Source organism: Balaenoptera borealis (assembly GCF_965194805.1).
Source record: "Balaenoptera borealis genome assembly, chromosome: 15".
NCBI lineage: Eukaryota > Metazoa > Chordata > Mammalia > Artiodactyla > Balaenopteridae > Balaenoptera > Balaenoptera borealis.
In genome coordinates this window covers 52,034,966-52,056,120 of record NC_138871.1, presented here as the reverse complement: position 1 = coordinate 52,056,120, position 21,155 = coordinate 52,034,966, and the positions used below count along the sequence as shown (strand labels likewise).

Here is a 21,155-nt window from a genome sequence, read left to right as displayed (position 1 = left end):
TAAATAGGACCAAGTGTTGATTTGTACTCAAGATTTTTTTTTTTTTAAACGTCTTTATTGGAGTATAATTGCTTTACAATGTGTACTCAAGATTTTATAAGAAGACAGAGGAGAGTTTTACACTGTACAGTTCACAACCCTTCATATATTTCCTTCAGGTGTGCCTTGTGATGGCTAATTTTGTGTCAACTTGACTGGGCCATGGGATGTCCAGATATCCAGTTAACATTATTTCTAGGTGTGTCTGTGAAGGTGTTTCTGGAAGAGATTAGCATTTGAATCCCTAGACTGAATAAAGCAGATTCCCTTTCCAATTATGTAATCTGTTGAGGGTCTGAATAGAACAAAAAGGTGAAGGAAGGGAGAATTTGCTCTCTCTGCCTGACTACTTGAGCTGGACATAGGTAGTCCCCTGCCCTGGCACTGGAACTTACTCCATTGGCTCTCTGGTTCAGGCCTTTGAACTGTACTAAAAGGTATACCATCAGTCCTCCTGGTTCTCAGGCCTTTTGACTTGGACTGGAACTACATCACAAGCTTTCCTGGGTCTCCAGCTTACAGATGGCAAATAGGACTTCTCAGCCTCCATAATTGTGTGAGGCAATTCTTCCTAATAAGTCTATTTATATATCTCCCATTGGTTCTGATTTTCTGGAGAACTCTGACTAATATATGCTTCAACTCTCCCTTCTCTCCAGCTACAAGCCAAACAAGGTTTCCTTTTTATTGTCCTTTCCTGGGTAGCATTTAGACAATCTGGTACCTAGATAGGCTGATTTCTGGCTTCCTCAACTCCAGATCTTCCCCATCTCAGGCCTCAAAATCTCTCTCCTTTTTTATACAGAAAAAATTGCTTCTTCAAATATGCATACATCCACCACCAACTCAGCAAAACAAGCAAAAGTTCTTGTCAATTTTCAAATTTTCTACAGTAAGTTCATATTACTTTCAGAATCAAAAAATTTTGAATTACTCATAGCAACTCAATAGAGGGAAATTTTTCTCTAGGCAGCAACAGTGTTAATGAAAATATGTAATGTGTAAGACCAAGTCTGACTGCTTAAAATTAACCTTAAGGCCAGAAATTCCTCAACCTAAAAACATACGCACATCAGGTACACATTTATCTGATCATTTGAATTATATATGTAACAGTTCCCCTTGGTGAGGGCAAAGATTGAAGAATTATTTGTATTAGCATTAGCTTTTTGTAACATTGGTCAATAACCAGATGAAACAGTTAATTCTGGACTCAGAGAAAATAGTGGCACGAGCAAACAAAACAATTAGGTGGTTTAAAACTCATTTCTGCTTAGTTTTTTATTAGCAGCATAATTTTCTTCCTAAATTTAGTCACACTGAACTAATGCAGGATGCAGTTGTACCCTATTCATTCACCCATCCACCCAGGAAACTTGTATGCCCTTCTTATATGCCATGCACTATTGTAGGAGGTCGGGTGCAGAAGTAAAAAAGGTGTACAAGGTCTTTCTTTTATGGAGCGTATGGGGAAGAGACAGTATAACACAGGGGAAATATATATATATAAATAGATAGATAGATAGATAGATAGATATTGTCATATGTATTTCTATATACTCTAAATCTTGCTCTCATGGGACTTGCCATCCACTGTAGCAATAGGTTTCAGAGCTTCAGGAGAAGGATGGATACCTGCTTAAAAAAATCATTACTCAGCTATTTTTCCAGTAAAAAAAAATTGTGGTGAAAACCTGGTGTCATGAAAAGATAAAAGACTTTCTAAATTACTTTACACATCAATGAGTAACCTGAAGGACTCAGACCATACTATTTCTTTCTTTCTTTTTTAATTATTATTTATTTTATCTATTTATTTTTGGCTGCATTGGGTCTTTGTTTCTGCGCCCAGGCTTTCTCTAGTTGTGGCAAGTGGGGGCTAATCTTCGTTGTGATGCCTGGGCTTCTCATTGCGGTGGCTTCTCCTGCTGTGGAGCACGGGCTCTAGGCACGCAGGCTTCAGTAGTTGTGGCACGAGGGCTCAGTAGTTGTGGCTCACAGGCTCTAGAGCGCAGGCTCAGCAGTTCTGGCGCATGGGCTTTGTTGCTCCGCGGCATGTGGAATCTTCCCGGGCCAGGGATTGAACCCATGTCCCCTGTATTGGCAGGTGGATTCTTAACCACTGCGCCACCAGGGAAGTCCAGACTATCCTATTTCTTCCATAATGTGAAGTATACTTCTACCCAAAACTTGCTGCCCTAGGCGAAGAAGCCCAGGGACCATCAGTGCCACCATGTTGGGAGGTAAAGGAGAGAGCTAGGGCTAGGAGCTTCAGCAGACTGGGGAAGAATGGGGGATAGAATAAAGAGAAATTGAGAGGTGGGGAACATTAGGACCAAGAACACATAGTTGTGGTGATGGGGATCCAGTTATGGTCGCCAGCATATCAACCACAATAGTCAGGCAGCACTAGCTTTTCTTCAGTTGTCTCCAGTTCAGAAAACTGTCTGATTGAATCACTTTACAACCAAGGCCAGTAAGGAGCCAGAAGACATCATACGGGTCCCAGCGCCTCCACTGCCATGTGGTCATGTAAGTGATACTCCTCCTCTGTAAGCCAGTTCACCATCTCAGAAGAGGACAGAGGGAGGGAGAAAAAAAAAAAAGAAATATTGGACATTTTATCCCCTAAGAGTGAACACTTACCAAAAGAACTCTGGCTAGGAGAGATTTGGCCTTAACGATCTTTCCCCTTCTTGATCTGACCCTGGAAAAGTGGGCCTGGTTGTGTCCATTGTGCTCCTGATGTCCCCTCTATCACCTTTCCCATGATATGCCCTCTACTCCCAAATTTCCTCTCTTTTCCACCTGACCTCCATTCTTAAGCAAAATTCTCATTTTCTTTTTGCCCTGATGTCAATTAACAGTCAAAAGGAAAAATAGCCAACAAGTTAATCCAAAAGTTTATGAATTCTACTAACATAAAAACTATACATATACCTAAAGGCTGGATCATAGTCAAAACTTAATTGGAGGAGGAACCAAGATGGCGGAGTAGAAGGATGTGCTCTCACTCCCTCTTGCGAGAACACCAGAATCACAACTAGCTGCTGGACAATCATCGACAGGAAGACACTGGAACTCACCAAAAAAGATACCCCACATCCAAAGACAAAGGAGAAGCCACAATGAGACGGTAGGAGGGGCACAATCAGAGTAAAATCAAATCCCATAACTGGTGGGTGGGTGACTCACAGACTGGCGAACACTTATACCACAGAAGTCCACCCACTGGAGTGAAGGTTCTGAGCCCCACATCAGGCTTCCCAACCTGGGGGTCCGGCAACGGGAGGAGGAATTCATAGAGAATCAGACTTTGAAGCCTAGTGGGAATTGATTGCAGGACTTCGACAGGACTGGGGGAAACAGAGACCCCACTCTTGGAGGGCACACACAAAATAGTGTGTGCATCAGGACCCAGGGGAAGGAGTAGTGACCCCCATAGGAGACTGAACCAGACCTACCTGCTAGTGTTGGAAGGTCTCCTGCAGAGGCAGGGGGTGGCTCTGTTTCACCGTGGGGACAAGGACACTGGCAGCAGAAGTTCTGGGAAGTACTCCTTGGCGTGAGCCCTCCCAGAGTCTGTCATTAGCCCCACCAAAGAGCCCAGGTAGGCTCCAGTGTTGGGTTGCCTCAGGCAAAACAACCAACAGGGAGGGAACCCAGCCCCACCCATCAACAGTCAAGTGGATTAAAGTTTTACTGAGCTCTGACCACCACAGCAACAGTCAGCTCTACCCACCACCAGAGCCTCCCATCAAGCCTCTTAGATAGCCTCAACCACCAGAGGGCAGACAGCAGAAGCAAGAAAAACTACAATCCTGCAGCCTGTGGAACAAAAACCACATTCACAGAAAGATAGACAAGATGAAAAGGCAGAGGGCTATATACCAGATGAAGGAACAAGATAAAACCCCAGAAAAACAACTAAATGAAGTGGAGATAGGCAACCTTCCAGAAAAAGAATTCAGAATAATGACAGTGAAGATGATCCAGGACCTCAGAAAAAGAATGGAGGCAAAGATCGAGAAGATGCAAGAAATGTTTAACAAAGACCTAGAAGAATTAAAGAACAAACAAACAGAGATGACCAATACAATAACTGAAATGAAAACTACACTAGAAGGAATCAATAGCAGAATAACTGAGGCAGAAGAACAGATAAGTGACCTGGAAGACAGAATGGTGGAATTCACTGCTGCGGAACACACTAAAGAAAAAAGAATGATAAGAAATGAAGACAGTCTAAGAGACCTCTGGGACAACATTAAACGCAACAACATTCGCATTATAGGGGTCCCAGAAGGTGAAGAGACAGAGAAAGGACCAGAGAAAATATTTGAAGAGATTATAGTTGAAAACTTCCCTAACATGGGAAAGGAAATAGCCACCAGAGTCCAGGAAGTGCAGCGAGTCCCATTCAGGATAAACCCAAGGAGAAACACACCGAGACACATAGTAATCAAATTGGCAAAAATTAAAGACAAAGAAAAATTATTGAAAGCAGCAAGGGAATAATGAGAAATAATATACAAGGGAACTCCCATAAGGTTAACAGGTGATTTCTCAGCAGAAACTCTACAAGCCAGAAGGGAGTGGCACGATATACTTAAAGTGATGAAAGGGAAGAACCTACAACCAAGATTACTCTACCCGGGAAGGATCTTATTCAGATTTGATGGAGAAATCAAAAGCTTTACAGACAGGCAAAAGCTAAGAGAATTCAGCACCACCAAACCAGCTCTACAACAAATGCTAACGGAATTTCTCTAAGTGGGAAACACAAGAGAAGAAAAGGACCTACAAAAACAAACCCAAAACAATTAAGAAAATGGTCATAGGAACATACATATTGATAATTACCTTAAACGTGAATGGATTAAATGCTCCAACCAAAAGAAAGAGGCTTGCTGAATGGATACAAAAACAAGACCCATATATATGCTGTCTACATGAGACCCACTTCAGACCTAGGGACACATACAGACTGAAAGTGAGGGGATGGAAAAAGATATTCCATGCAAGTGGAAATCAAAAGAAAGCTGGAGTAGCTATACTCATATCAGATAAAATAGACTTTAAAATAAAGAATGTTACAAGAGACAAGGAAGGACACTACATAATGATCAAGGGATCAATCCAAGAAGAAGATATAACAATTATAAATATATATGCACCCAACATAGGAGCACCTCAATATATAAGGCAACTGTTAACAGCTATAAAAGAGGAAATCGACAGTAACACAATAATAGTGGGGGACTTTAACACCTCACTTACACCAATGGACAGATCATCCAAAATGAAAATAAATAAGGAAACACAAGCTTTAAATGATACAATAGACCAGATAGATTTAATTGATATTTATAGGACATTCCATCCAAAAACAGCAGATTACACTTTCTTCTCAAGTGCACACGGAACATTCTCCAGGATAGATCACATCTTGGGTCACAAATCAAGCCTCAGTAAATTTAAGAAAATTGAAATCATATCAAGCATCTTTTCTGACCACAACGCTGTGAGATTAGAAATGAATTACAGGGAAAAAAACGTAAAAAACACAAACACATGGAGGCTAAACAATACGTTACTAAATAACCAAGAGATCACTGAAGAAATCAAAGAGGAAATCAAAAAATATCTAGAGACAAATGACAATGAAAACACGATGATCCAAAACCTATGGGATGCAGCAAAAGCAGTTCTAAGAGGGAAGTTTATAGCTATACAAGCCTATCTAAAGAAACAAGAAAAATCTCAAGTAAACAATCTAACCTTACACCTAAAGGAACTAGAGAAAGAAGAACAAACAAAACCCACAGTTAGCAGAAGGAAAGAAATCATAAAGATCAGAACGAAAATAAATGAAATAGAAACAAAGAAAACAATAGCAAAGATCAATAAAACTAAAAGCTGGTTCTCTGAGAAGATAAACAAAATTGATAAGCCATTAGCCAGACTCATCAAGAAAAAGAGGGAGAGGACTCAAATCAATAAAATTAGAAATGAAAAAGGAGACGTTACAACAGACACCGCAGAAATACAAAGCATCCTAAGAGACTACTACAAGCAATTCTATGCCAATAAAATGGACAACCTGGAAGAAATGGACAAATTCTTAGAAACGTATAACCTTCCAAGATTGAACCAGGAAGAAAAAGAAAATATGAACAGACCAATCACAAGTAATGAAATTGAAACTGTGATTTAAAATCTTCCAACAAACAAAAGTCCAGGACCAGATGGCTTCACAGGTGAATTCTATCAAACATTTAGAGAAGAGCTAACACCCATCCTTCTCAAACTCTTCCAAACACTTGCAGAGGAAGGAACACTCCCAAACTCATTCTATGAGGCCACCATCACCCTGATACTAAAACCAGAGAAAGATACTACAAAAAAAGAAAATTACAGACCAATATCACTGATGAATATAGATGCAAAAATCCTCAACAAAATACTAGCAAACAGAATCCAACAACACATTAAAAGGATCATACACCGCGATCAAGTGGGATTTATCCCAGGGATGCAAGGATTCTTCAATATACGCAAATCAATCAATGTGATACACCATATTAACAAATTGAAGAATAAAACCCATATGATCATCTCAATAGATGCAGAAAAAGCTTTTGACAAAATTCAACACCCATTTATGATAAACGCTCTCCAGAAAGTGGGCATAGAGGGAACCTACCTCAACCTAATAAAGGCTATATATGACAAACCCACAGCAAACATCATTCTCAATGGTGAAAAACTGGAAGCATTTCCTCTAAGATCAGGAACGAGACAAGGATGTCCACTCTCACAACTATTATTCAACATACTTTTGGAAGTCCTAGCCAAGGCAATCAGAGAAGAAAAAGAAATAAAAGGAATACAAATTGGAAAAGAAGAAGTAAAACTGTCACTGTTTGCAGATGACATGATACTATACATAGAGAATCCTAAAATTGCCACCAGAAAACTACTAGAGCTCATCAATGAATTTGGTAAAGTTGCAGGATACAAAATTAATGCACAGAAATCTCTTGCATTCCTATACACTAATGATGAAAAATCTGAAAGAGAAATTATGGAAACACTCCCATTTACCATTGCAACAAAAAGAATAAAATACCTAGGAATAAACCTACCTGGGAGACAAAAGACCTGTATGCAGAAAACTATAAGACACTGATGAAAGAAATTAAAGATGATACCAACAGGTGGAGAGATATACCATGAGCTTGGATTGGAAGAATCAAAATTGTGAAAATGACTGTACTACCCAAAGCAATCTGCAGATTCAATGCAATCCCTATCAAATTACCAATGGCATTTTTTACGGAACTAGAACAAATCATCTTAAAATTTGTATGGAGACACAAAAGACCCCGAATAGCCAAAGCAGTCTTGAGGGAAAAAAACGGAGCTGGAGGAATCAGACTCCCTGACTTCAGACTATACTACAAAGCTACACTAATCAAGACAATATGGTACTGGCATAAAAACAGAAACATAGATCAATGGAACAAGATAGAAAGCCCAGAGATAAACCCACACACCTATGGTCAACTAATCTATGACAAAGGAGGCATAGATAAACAATGGAGAAAAGACAGTCTCTTCAATAAGTGGCGCTGGGAAAACTGGACAGCTACATGTAAAAGAATGAAATTAGAACACTCCCTGACACCATACACAAAAATAAACTCAAAATGGATTTGAGACCTAAATGTAAGACTGGACACTATAAAACTCTTAGAGGAAAACATAGGAAGAACACTCTTTGACATAAATCACAGCAAGATCTTTTTTGATCCACCTCCTAGAGTAATGGAAATAAAAACAAAAATAAACAAATGGGACCTAATGAAACTTCAAAGCTTTTGCACAGCAAAGGAAACCATAAACAAGATGAAAAGACAATCCTCAGAATGGGAGAAAATATTTGCAAATGAATCAACAGACAAAGGATTAATCTCCAAAATATATAAACAGTTCATTCAGCTCAATATTAAAGAAACAAACAACCCAGTCCAAAAATGGACAGAAGACCTAAATAGACATTTCTCCAAAGAAGACATACAGATGGCCAAGAAGCACATGAAAAGATGCTCAACATCACTAATTATTAGAGGAATGCAAATCAAAACTACAATGAAGTATCACCTCACACCAGTTAGAATGGGCATCATCAGAAAATCTACAAACAACAAATGCTGGAGAGGGTGTGGAGAAAGGGGAACCCTCTTGCACTGTTGGTGGGAATGTAAATTGATACAGCCACTATGGAGAACAATATGGAGGTTCCTTAAAAAACTAAAAATAGATTTACCATATGATCCAGCAATCCCACTACTGGGCATATACCCAGAGAAAACCATAATTCAAAAAGACACATGCACCCCAATGTTCATTGCAGCACTATTTACAGTAGCCAGGTCATGGAGTCAACCTAAATGCCCATCGACAGACGAATGGATAAAGAAGATATGGTACATATATACAATGGAATATTACTCAGCCTTAAAAAGGAACGAAATTGAGTCAGTTGTTGAGACGTTGATGGATCTAGAGACTGTCATACAGAGTGAAGTAAGTCAGAAAGAGAAAAACAAATATCGTATATTAACGCATGTATGTGGAACCTAGAAAAATGGTACAGATGAGCTGGTTTGCAGGGCAGAAGTTGAGACACAGATGTAGAGAACAGACATATGGACACCAAGGGGGGAAAACTGCGGTGGGGTGGGGATGGTGGTGTGCTGAATTGGGCGATTGGGATTGACATGTATACACTGATGTGTATAAAACTGATGACTAGTAAGAACCTGCAGTATAAAAAAACAAACAAACAAAACAACTAATACTAAACTTTCATTGGGTTATTTGTATGGAAATATGTTAATATAAATGTTTCAGACATTACATGAAATTTCTAAAAATCTTATATGTTCTGGTGTAATGTTATAAGTCATAATTCTAGTTATTACTTTAAAATGTATACCTCAGAAATAACTAAATTTCCTTGTCAATTGCATTATTATGAACTTTCATCAAATCTTGAACTGTGGTCATTTTTAAGTCTTTTGTCATTTACAGACAGTTATGAGTGTACTCTGATGCTTTTGCAAATATGTTCCTATAAAAGGGTTTCATCTTCAAGGAATTCATGGAAAGGACTCTGACAAGTACAGGTTTCTGGTAACTGACTGTACTGCTGAACTGAATGAATAAGCATTTTCAGAACTCTAATGAAAAACTGATGAACTCATAAAAGTGCTAACAAAAGATCAAGATGAAAAAAAAAATTAATTACATGGGACTGAGTGAACTGATGAGGATGATTATAATTTTTGCGACTTTCTGTTTCAATTATTAAAAAAAAATCCCACAAGGACTCAGAGGCAAAGAATATACAAATCAATTTTCATTGCGAAGTAAAGGAGCTGTTACAGTGGAGGATTACTGGACTGAATGTCAATATTATGACATAGTATGAGTGTGTTTCGTGTTTGGTAATTGCAATCATTGTTGCTTTTGTTGTGGTCATCCATTTACAATGCTTGGTGTCAGTCTATTTTATCTCTTGTAAAAATAAAATACATTTGTGTGTGTGTGTGTGTGTGTGTGTGTGTGTGTGTGTGTGTGTGTGTGTGTGAAAAATAAATAAATAAATAAATAATATCAAAAAAAAACTTAATTGGAGTAAAACTAAAAAATCGTAAGTGGAAAGAAGTAACAGAAATTAAAAATTATAAAGAATCCCATGATAGGGCTTCCCTGGTGGCGCAGTGGTTAAGAATCCGCCTGCCAAAGTAGGGGACATGGGTTCCAGCCCTGGTCCAGGAAGATCCCACATGCTGCAGAGCAACTAAGCCTGTGTGCCACAACTACTTAACCTGAGCTCTAGAGCCCACGTGCCACAACTACTGAGCCCACATGCCACAACTACAGAAGCCCGCACGCCTAGAGCCTGTGCTCTGCAACAAGAGAAGCCACCGCAATGAGAAGCCCGCGCACCACAACGAATAGTAGCCCCCGCTCGCCACAACTAGAGAAAGCCCGCATGCAGCAACGAAGACCCAACACAGCCAAATTAATTAATTAATTAATTATTTTAAAAAAAGAAGAATCCCATGATGGAAGTGTTCTAAATCTGGATTGTGGTGATGGTTGCACAACTGAATTAACTAAAACTCATCTAATTTTGTGCTCTCCTATATGGTTGCCACTAGGCATATGTGGCTATTTAAATTTAAATTTATTAAAATTGTATTATTCAGGGCTTCCCTGGTGGCGCAGTGGTTGAGAGTCTGCCTGCCGATGCAGGGGACACGGGTTCGAGCCCTGGTCCGGGAGGATCCCACATGCCGCGGAGCAACTAAGCCCGTGCGCCACAACTGCTGAGCCTGCGTGTCTGGAGCCGTGCTCCGCAACGAGAGGCCGCGACGGTGAGAGGCCCACGCACCACGATGAAGAGTGGCTCCCGCTCGCCACACCTGGAGAAAGCCCTCGCACAGAAATGAAGAACCAACACAGTCAAAAATAAATAAATAAAGAAATAAATTTAAAAAAAATTGTATTATTCAGAGGAATAGAATTGAGTGTCCAGAAATAAATCCATAAACCTATGGTCAATTAAATGGTGCCAAGACTTTTCAATAAGGAAAGAATAATCTCTTCAACAAATCATTCTGGGGCAACTGAATAGCCACATGCAAAAGAGAGAAGTTGGATCCCTACCTTACACCATATATGAATATTAACTCAAAATAAACCAAAGACCTAAATGTAAGGGCTAAAACTATAAAACTCTTAGAAGAAAATATGTGAGTAAATCTTTATAACCTTTGATTTGGCAATAGAGTTTGAGATATTACATCAAAAGTACAAGTAACAAAAGAAAAAATAGATACATTTGGCATAAAAATTAAAAATGTGAACAAAAGGATACCATCAAAAGTGAAAAAACAACAAACAGAATGGGAGAAAATATTTGCAAATCATATATTTGATAAGGAATATCCAGAACACATAAAGAATTCTTGCAACTGAATAACAAAAAGACAAACAACCCAATTCCAAAACGGGCAAAGAACCAAATAGACATTTCTCCAAAGATGACATACAACTGGCCAATAAGCACATGAAAGGTGCTCAACATAATTAGTCACCAGAGAAATGCACATCAGAACCACAATGAGATGCTACTTCACACTCACTAGGGTAGCTATAATTTAAAAAAAGAAAAGAAAAGAAAAGAACAAGTGTTGATGAGGATGCAGAGAAACTGGAATCATTGTACTTTGCTCCTGGGAATGTAAAGTAATAGAGCTGCTGAGGAAAACATGTTGGCAGTTTCTTTAAAAAGTTAAACATAGAATTATCACATGTCCAAACAATTCCACTCCTAGATATATACCCAAAAGAACTGAAAACAGATATTCAAACAAAAGTTGGTATGAATTTTCATATCAGCACTATTTACAATAAGCAAAAGGTGGAAACAACCCAAATGTCCATCAACTGACGAATGGATAAACAAACTGTGGTACATCTATAAAAAAGAATGGAATACTGGCACATGCTGCAACATGGATGAACCTTGAAAACATTATGCTAAGTGAAAGAAGTCAGATACAAAGAGTCACATATTGTATGACTCCATTTATATGAAATATCCAGAATAGGCAAATCTAAAGAGACAGAAAGCAGATTACAGGTTGCCAAGGGTTGGGGGAAGGGGATAGGACGAGTTACTGCTTGATGGGTGTGGAGTTTTCTTTTGGGGTGATGAAATATTTTGGAACTAGATAGAGATGGTTATGTAACACTGTGAAAATAATAAATGCCAGTGAATTGTACACTTTAAAATGGTTAAAATGGCAAATTTTATATAGCATGAATTTTACCTCAATAAAAAATATTAAAAAATTTAAAAATATATTTTCTAGGTTACACTAGCCACATTTTGGGTGGCTAGTGCTGCTGATTAGACTTTGCTTATCACAGAACATTTCTACCATGTACAAATTCTATTGGAAGTACTGATATAACTGTACACTTACAATGGGTAAGTTTATGGTATATAAATTGTCCTTTGGTAAAGAGACAGGACCGTTTAAAAAAGAAACATTCCCAAGTCAAATATATTTTTAAACCATTTTTAAAAATTGAAGTATAGTTAATTTACAATGTTGTATTAGTTTTAGGTGTACAGCAAAGTGATTCAGTTATATATATAATTGAATATATACATATTCTTTTTCAGATTCTTTTCCATTATAAATTATTGCAAGATATTGAATATATTTCCTTGTGCTTTGCAGTACGTCCTTGTTGTTTATCTATATTATATGCAGTAGTGTGTATACATTAATCCCAAACTCCTAATTTATCTCTCCCCTGCCCCCCGCCAACCCCCCACAACCATATGGTTATGGTTTTGTAACCGTAAGTTTGTTTTCTATGTCTGTGAGTCTGTTTCTGTTTTGTAAATTAGTTCATTTATATCATTTTTTTAGATTCCACTTGTAAGTGATATTGTATGATTGTCTTTGTCTGACTTACTTCACTTAATATGATAATCTCCAGGTCCCTCCATGTTGCTGCAAATGGCAAGATTTCATTCTTTTTTATGGCTAAGTAATATTCCAATGTGTGTGTGTGTGTGTGTGTGTGTGTGTGTGTGTGTTTACCTATATATATATATTTTTTTTTCTAATTAATTAATTTATTTTTGGCTGCATTGGGTCTTCGTTGCTGCGCACGGGCTTTCTCTAGTTGCCGCGAGCAGGGGCTATTCCTCGTTGCAGTGCACGGGCGTCTCATTGCGGTGGCTTCTCTTTTGTGGAGCATGTGCTCTAGGCGTGCAGGTTTCAGTAATTGTGGGACGAGGGCTCAGTAGTTGTGGCTTGCGGGCTCTGGAGCACAGGTTCAGTAGTTGTGGCACACAGGCTTAGTTGGTCTGTGGCATGTGGGATCTTCCTGAACCAGGGCTTGAACCCATGTCCCCTGCATTGGCAGGTGGATTCTTAACCACTGCGCCACCAGGGAAGTCCAATATTTTTTAATTTTATTTATTTGGTTACTCCAGGTCTTGGTTGTGTCAGGCATGCTCCATAGTTGTGGCATTTGTGCTCCTTAGTTGTGGCTCACAGGCTCCTTAGTTGTGGCAGGCGGCTCCTTAGTTGTGACATGCAAACTCTTAGTTGCGGCATGCATGTGGGATCTAGTTCCCTGAGCAGGGATTGAACCTGGGACCCTTGCATTGGGAGCGCGGAGTTTTAACCACTGCGCCACCAGGGAAGTCCATATGTATGTGTGTGTGTGTGTGTGTGTGTATATATACCACATCTTCTTTATCCATTTATCTGTTGATGAACACTTAGGTTGCTTCCATGTCTTGGCCATTGTAAATAGTGCTGCTATGAATATTGGGGTACGTGTATCTTTACAAGTTAGCATGTTCTCCAGATATAGGCCTAGGAGTGCAGGATGATATGGTAACTCTATTTTTAGTTTTTTAAGGAACCTCCATATTGTTTTCCAGAGTGGCTGCACCAATTTACATTCCCACCAACAGTGTAGAAGTGTTCCCTTTTCTCCACACCCTCTCCAGCATTTATTATTTGTAGACTTTTCAATGATGGCAATTCTGACTGGTGTGAAGTGATACCTCATTGTAGTTTTGATTTGCATTTCTCTAATAATTAATGATGTTGAGCATCTTTTCATGTGCCTGTTGTCCATCTGTATGTCTTCTTTGGAGATCCAAAGGCAAATAGTGATCTTTTCAAAGAACCAGCTTTTGATTTCACTGATTTTCTCTATTATTTTCCTGTTTTAAATTTCATTGATTTCTGCTTATATAATATATGGTTTGCTTGCTTTAGGTTTATATTGTTTTTCTTTCTCTAACTGTCCTAAATTGGAGGCTTAGATTACTATTTTTAAATCTTTCTCTGTTTCTAATATATGAATTCAATGCTATAAATTTCTCTCTTAGCATTGCTTTCACTGCCTCCCACAGATTTTGATAAGTTGTATTTTCATTTAGTTCAAAATATTTAAAACATTTTTTGAGATATTCTTTGACTGATGTGTTATTTAGAAGTGTGTTGTTTAATCTGCAAATATTTTGGGATTTCTATTTATCTTTCTGTTATTGATTTCTACCTTAATTCCACTGTGTGAGAGGATACTTTGTATGATTTCTATTCTTTTAAATTTGTTAATGTGTGTTTTATGGCACTGAATGTGGGCTATCTTGGTGTATGTCCCATGTAAGCTTGAGAAGAATGTGTATTCTGCTGTTTCTGGATAAAGTATTCTATAAATGTCAGTTAAATCCAGTTGATTAATGATGCTGTTCAGTTCAACTGTATCCTTACTGATTTTCTGCCTATTGGATCTGTCAGTTACTAATAGAGGGGTGTTCATATCTCCAACTATAATAGTGGCTTCCTCTACTTCTCCTTGCAGTCTATCAGTTTTTGCCTCACATATTTTGACGCCCTGTTGTTAGGCACCCACACATTCAGGATTTTTATGTTTCCTTGGAGACTTGACCCCTTTATCATTAATAATTCTCCCTGATATTATTGATATTTATATCAAGATTATTGTTAATATTATTGATAGTGCCATGATAATTTTCCTCTTTCTGAAGTCAGCTTTGTCTGAAACTAATACAGCTACTCCAGTTTTCTTTAGATTAGTGTCACCATGGTATATCTTTCTCTACCCCTTTACTTTCAATCTGTATGTGCCTTTACATTTAAAGTGGGCTTCTTAGAGACAATATGGCTTTTATATATCCTCTCAGTCTCCGTCTTTTAATTGGTGTATTTAGATCATTCACATTTAAAATGATTATTGATATAATTGGATTAATATCTACCATATTTGCAACTGTTTTCGAGTCATTGCACTTGTCCCTTGTTTCTTGTCTTCCCCTCTTTTTCTGCCTTCTCTGTTTTTTTTTTTTCTAGTTAAACAATGATTTTATTGCTTGAGTACATGGAAAAATTTATGCAACCAGGGCAGAGGCTGTGGATAACTAGTATTTCCAAATTGAGGGGGCGTGAGGGGAGGACGGGTTTGGTCTTACAGTATTGAGCCAACCTGTGACTGCAGCTCTTAATCAGAATCAGAAGGAATTTAGCATCTTTATCCTTTCTGTTTCTCTGAAGATGCTTTCGAACAGCAACAACTTTCTTAATTAAATGCTAGAGGTACTCAGGACTGTCAGGAGGAAGTCCTTTGGACTTAAGAATTCTCAAGGTTTTATTGCCTGTCATAAAACAACACCATGTGAGTCTCTCAGGATCACCCTGAGGCAGGCCCTTCTTGGCCAGTTTGTAGATCTGCTCCTTCCTGTTGTCAGAAGTTAACTTCAGCCAGGTGGGATTGCTGCGGTGGTAGGCCAGAGCCGACTGGGACAGGCCCTTCCCAGGGGCCTGCATGCAACCACGAGGGCAGCCAAAAAGAGAGCAAGGATGGGAGTGCAGGAAGTCACCCTGCACACAGGAAGTGACCCCACACAGTCCTGCTTCCTCCCATCCTGCCTTCTCTGTTTTTAATTGAGCATTTTATATTATTCCATTTTCTCTTAGCACATTAATTATACTTCTTTAAAATTTTAAAAAATGTTTGCCCTAGGGTTTGCAATACACATTTACAACCAATTTAAGTCTATTTTATTTTTAAAATTTTTTAAAAAGGATTTTATTTATTTATTTGGCTGCATTGGGTCTTGGTTGCTGTGTGCAGGATTTCTCTAGTTGCGGCGAGAGAGGGCTACTCTTCGTTGCGGTGCACGGCCTTCTCATTGCGGTGGCTTCTCTTATTGTGGAGCACAGGTTCTAGGCGTGTGGGCTTCAGTAGTTGTGGCACACAGGCTCAGTAGTTGTGGCTCGCAGGCTCTAGAGAGCAGGCTCAGTAGTTGAGGTGCATGGGCTTAGTTGCTCCACGGCCTGTGGGATCTTCCCAGACCAAGGCTCAAACCCGTGTTCCCTGCACTGGCAGGTGGATTCTTAACCACTGCGCCACCAGGGAAGTCCTTAAGTCTATTTTAAAATAACATTGTACTGCTTCATAGGTAGGACAGGTACCTTATAACAGAGTATTCCCAATTTTTCCCTCTTGTCCCTTATAATATTGCTGTCATTCATTTCACTTATTCATAAGCTATAATCAACCAATACATTATTGCTATTGTTATTTTTGAACAAGCAGTTATCTATTAGATCAATTAAGAATAACAAAAATATAAGATTTTATTTTACTTTCATTGGTTTCTTCTCTAATATTCTTCTTTCTTCAAATGTAGATCTGAGTTTCTGATCTATATATTCTATAGTTCTGTATATATGATCTATATATTCTTCTCTCTGAAGAGCTTCTTTTAACATTCCTTGCAAGGGCAGGATGACTGGTGATAAATTCCCTTGCTTTTCTTTGTCTGAAAAAGTCTTTATTTCTCCTTCACTTTTTAAAAACATTAAATAATTAATTTATTTTTATTTTATTATTTTTTTATTGGGGTATAGTTGTTTTACAATGTTGTGTTAGTTTCTACTTCTCCTTCACTTTTGAAGGATAATTTCACTGGACACAGTATTCTAGTTTGGTGGCTTTTGTTTTTGGTTCAACACTTTAAATATTTCACTCTATTCTCTTCTCGCTTGCATGGTTTTTAAGGAGAAGCCTGATGTAATTCTTATCTTTGTTTCCTATAATTAAGGTGATTTTTTCCTCTGGCTTCTTTCAGGATTTTTTCTTCTAAAGGCAAGTATCAGATAGATTTGTCTAAACAAAAATAAAAAATTTTATTATCAAGAAAGACAAAGCAAAGTGAATGCCACAATGATAAAGACAAAGGACAGGGGTCTGGCAGAATGGGAGGCCACAGGGTAAGGAAGGTGCTGGGAAGCTTCCAGGACACTGGGCATTGCTGTGTTGGGGCTGGGTGGGACCACAAAGCACTACGGCCTAGCCTGCTCTGGTAATCATGACATTTGATGATGTGGCCTCATATTTTTTGGAGCAAGAGTGGGAGATCCTGGAGATGTAGCAGAAGGAAATATATCAGCAAGTAATGAAGATCCATTATGAGACTCTTGATTCTCTGGGTTATGTTTTTCCCAAGCCAGATTTGATCACTTGGATGGAATAAGGGAGAATGTTATTAATCAGAGACCAGGGGGGAAAAAGAAAGACAAAGGACAAACTGGAAAAATACTTTCAATGGTGGACAAATGGTTAATAGTTTTAATATATAAAGAACTCTTACTAATAAATAAGATAAAGCTAAATGTTGTGAAAGAAAAATAAGCAAAGAACAGGAAAAGGAAACTCATAAAAAGAAGAAATTAAAATGGCAAATAAACATAAGTCACAAAAAAATCTTTGGTAACTGAAAATGAAATTAATTCAAAAAGGAGACATATTTTTAACCTTTCAGGATTAGCAAAGATTTGAAAATGTTTGTTGCATATGGAGAAAGGGTACTGTCATAATTGATTGATGGCATGTATACTGTTATATTTCTGGAGGGTAATTTAGCAAATTTTATTAAATTCCTCCAAAACATCAACTTCTTTGATTCAGCAATTTTACTTCCAGGAATTTTTCCTCAGGAAATAATTGAACAAATATACAAAGATGTATGTATAAAGCTGTTTATCAAGGTAGTGTTTATAATTGTAAAAAATTGGCAACAGCCTGACTGTTCAAAAAGTGTTTTTTTAAGTTGATTTTAAAAATAAAAGAATGAGAAATCAGAGACAGAGGGAAAAAAATAGTTTGAAATAAGCAAACAATCCTTATAATAAAGACTTGTCTTCCTAAGTAGCAGCTCCCTTCACAGATAAAGAATAGAAGGGGGCAGGGTTTCCCTGGTGGCGCAGTGGTTGAGAGTCTGCTTGCCAATTCAGGGGACACGGGTTCGAGCCCTGGTCTGGGAAGATCCCACGTGCCGCAGAGCGGCTGGGCCCGTGAGCCACAATTACTGAGCCTGCGCTGTTGGAGCCTGTGCTCCGCAACGAGAGAGGCCACGATAGTGAGAGGCCCGCGCACCGCGATGAAGAGTGGCCCCCGCTTGCTGCAACTAGAGAAGGCCCTCGCACAGAAACGAAGACCCAACACAGCCATAAATAAATAAATTAATTAATTAATTAATTTTAAAAAAAAGTTAATTAAAAAAAAAAAAAAGAATGGAAGGGGCAGAGTACAATGTGACATCCTGTACATATGACACCCTTACCTCTCTGAAGACCCAGAAGTTTGCACTCCTGACAAAATGGGGCCTAGCTCCTTGGTTCCACAAACACACATTACCCTCTCCCTTTCTTTACATAACATTACCCACTGTTCCCTTTGATGACTGGAAATGTAGCTCCTCCATTCAAAAACATCTAGTTGAGACAGTGGGAGAAGGTCTCCAGGTGCATCAGTCTGACCCTGGGAAAACTGGTAATAGCAGAATGTTGCTTCTCTGGGTAAGGGAGTTGGGCAAGGGAAATCAGAGAGTAGAGTAGATACTCAATAAATCCTTGGATGCAGCCAAGGCAGCCAGCATTAGACCTCAGCATGCCGAGTTCCATCCTGGCCCTCTTTAGTGGAACTGACTACCTACAGAAACAGGGAATAGAAATTCAGGGCAAAGCCTATCTACCTGGAATTTTCCCATATCACTTCTCATTTTGTACTAACTCCACTACTCATGGCTGTCACATTCCCAAATCCTCTAACCTTCATTTATCTGCAGCCTTTGGCTCCTAGGCCTCACATCAGTTGCCTGTGACTATGAAGACCCTTTTCAGGTAAGCCACTCCAGCCTGGCTGGACCACTTGGCCTCCTGGCATTCCCTCCCCAGCATTAACCAGGGAAACTACAACGTGCCACTCCCATGTTTCTCCCCAGTGTTTGTGGGCCCACATAACCCATCTCAACCTCTCCTCCACCTCAGGATAGAGGGATCAGAAACAAAGGGATACATTTACTAGGTCAAAGAATGTTAGACTTAGAAGGGATAGTGTTCATCATTTAGCAAAATCAACCTTATTTAAACTGAAATGACTTGCTTACAGTCACACAGCTAATTCCAATGTAATGTGGTACCTGGGTGCCAGGATGGTCCTTTTAATTTTAATTTATTAAAAAATTTTAAAGCAATTCCTAAGATTCCATAGGAAAGATGACATTCTATTTGATCTATAAGTACACCCAGGTATGATTCACCCTAAATGGAAATGGACCACAGGACTAGTTCAGGTCTTTGTTTCTCTTATAAGGAGGATGGAAATGTCCCATTTCTTTTTCAAAGCTGTTACATGACCCTCCTTTTGGGGAGAATGAAGCAAGTGTAGTGGGGTCCCAGCCTGGAAGCTGATGTCCAGGGCGGCCAGGAGCAGAGAGAGGCAGAATGAAAGTACAAAAACATTTCTAAGAGGACGCTCAGGGTCCAGCCAGCAAAAGCTCCGTCTCTTTGTGAAAGGGAAGCAGAACCCAAAGGGCAAGGGCCAAGTAAACACAGGAGCAGACTGTGGTTATTGAGGTTGGGAGTTGTGGAGAAGAGGGCTGTGACAGATGTAAAAGGGGATTTGAGGTGAGAAGAGCTAGGGTGTAGTTGGATGAATGGGTGAATATGGTTGGAGTATGAACTCCTTCATGGATGCTGACGGAAGGTGTTGGGGGAGCTGACCTAATTAAAAGCTACAAAGGGGGAGATGTAGAAAACCACCTAGTTGTGAACCTCCCACCTGCAGTCAGAGAACACAGCAAGACCTGATGACCCAACTGAATGTCTCACAGAGCCCAATATTGTAGACAGTTATATAAAGACTTCAAACAGTGAAAACATTCTCCAGACTTCTTCTTCCCGGTACTGCCCTAGCCACAATGCCCCAGAGCGGTGTAGGCACAAGTTCCCCCATAATCCTTAAAGCACTGAACATCTCACCATTCTTTCTGACTCAACCATGGAAAATCCGTCCCATTATTTTTCCTGAAACCAGATTCCCTAAATGTCTGTACGACCAGTGTTAAGTTACCCTACTCAGACCCCTGGGGTCAGCTTTGCCTTTCTCTTTTTCATTCATTCATTCATTCATTCATTCAGTTAACATTATTGAGCCCTTACTACATCAGGTACACTGTGCAAGGTTCTGGGATACACAGTAGTCAGTAAAACAGGCTGATGTTTGCCTCATGGGATGTACAGTACAGTCAAGCACTCACCAAATCATATTGATTCCACCTTCATAATGATGGTCATGTTGATTCTTTTCTTTCTACCACCATTCCAGTTCAGTGCTGCAGCACCCTGTACCGGAACTTTTCCGGAAACCTTCTGTCTTTCTCCCTGTTTACATTATTTCCTGCACTCTAATCTATCCTATATTCCACCCATTCCTAAATATGATAGGCCATCAGAAACACATGAGGTTTATAAATGTAGATTCCTGGACCTTAGCCCAAACCTACTGAATAAGAAAGGTGGTAGGTCCCAGAATCTCTATATTTTTTAAAGCTAACTCTATGATTTTGATGCACAGCCAGGTTTGGGAACCATACCACTACCAAACACAATTCCACTTGGTCAGAATTCTTCAGGAAATCCTCATTGTCTGCAGAATAAACTAAAATATTAGCCTGGCATTCAACATTCCAATCTATCTATTCCAGTTTTCTTTTACTAAAATTCTCGTCTACCTTTAATTATGTGACCTTGAGAAAATCACTGAAATAGGCAAGTACAAAATCAAGGGCACAGTCTTTATTTGTTATCCTGTGCTACAAAAACTTTTCTGCAACTCGTTTTTTAAAAAATTGAAGTAATAATGTATTTACTTCCCTTTCCAAATGCCATTTTGGTGGTGAGTTTTGTCCCCCATCCTTTGTTCCTTTTCTCTCCTGTTTCCCCTTCCTTCTGCTTGGTGGTTCTCTTCCTGATCTTTTTCTCATTTAAATAGTCATGCTCACATTTGCTAAAGCAAACTAGTTCATTCTTATGTTGTTAATCACAAAGTATTTACATGTATTTACAATGAACAAATACATGTTCCTTGTAAAAAAATTTTAATAACAAGGAAGAAAAATACAATAAAAA

At 38.9% G+C, this 21,155-nt stretch overlaps 1 protein-coding gene and 1 pseudogene across 3 annotated transcripts in view; both read right to left on the bottom strand.

Moving 5' to 3' along the window:
* LOC309612461 (uncharacterized protein) overlaps positions 1–21,155 on the bottom strand; it is a 305,855-nt gene that overhangs the window by 34,715 nt on the left and 249,985 nt on the right. The gene's annotated exons all lie outside the window — the stretch shown is intronic.
* Positions 10,613–16,619, bottom strand: LOC309612460 (small ribosomal subunit protein uS15 pseudogene; annotated as a pseudogene). The gene has a single exon. The product of its transcript is annotated as a small ribosomal subunit protein uS15 pseudogene (transcript).